The sequence below is a fragment of the Haliaeetus leucocephalus genome, unplaced genomic scaffold (genome assembly GCF_000737465.1).
Source record: "Haliaeetus leucocephalus isolate CR32 unplaced genomic scaffold, Haliaeetus_leucocephalus-4.0 Scaffold173, whole genome shotgun sequence".
Taxonomy (NCBI): Eukaryota; Metazoa; Chordata; class Aves; order Accipitriformes; family Accipitridae; genus Haliaeetus; species Haliaeetus leucocephalus.
In genome coordinates, this window is record NW_010972609.1 from 6,679,361 (window position 1) to 6,679,972 (window position 612).

The following is a 612-nucleotide window of genomic DNA, read 5'->3' on the forward strand; positions in this document are numbered from 1 at the left end:
GCGGCCGAGCCTCTCCCCGAGCTGCGGGGATGCTGCCCATCGTTCCCAGCACGGCCCTGGCGCCCCGTTCCGCTCTTTCCGACGTTAGAACCGGGCGCCGGGCGGACAGCGGGGTCAGGGCCCGCGGGCCGAAGGCAGCAGAGCGGTGGCTCCGGGACTGCGACCCGGCACTGCCCGGGGGAGGCGGCCCCGTGGGCGGCCGCGCTGCTGAACAACCGCTTCCCCTCCGCCGCCATCGCCTCTCCCGGCTGCGAACGTCGCCTCGGGCCGCCACGCCGGCCCCGGGCCAGCTCTCGGCTGCTAGCACACAGCGCGCCCGCCCGGCCTCGGCCTCCGCTCCGGCTCCTCGCCCTGCCTCTCTTCGCCAGCCGCCAGAGAGCCGGGGGGGGGCAGCCCGAATCGCCCGCGTCCTCCCGGAGCGGTGGCGTCCAGCCCCGCTCTGCGGGTACGCCGTTACCCCCGCGGCGCACGGCAAGCCCGAGCTGCGGGCTGGGCGCGGACGACCCCGCGCCGAGAGCGGCGAGACCCCGGCGAGTCGTCCCGCTCCGGCCGGGCCGCGCACCCTCCGCCCGCTCGCCCGTCCCCCGAGTCTCGGGGCCGCGACGGCCCGAC

General features: G+C 78.9%; 1 protein-coding gene across 2 annotated transcripts in view; it reads right to left on the reverse strand.

The window, feature by feature from the left end:
- Positions 1-612, reverse strand: part of WT1 (Wilms tumor 1) — a 35,866-nt gene that overhangs the window by 33,614 nt on the left and 1,640 nt on the right. The window lies entirely within an intron of this gene.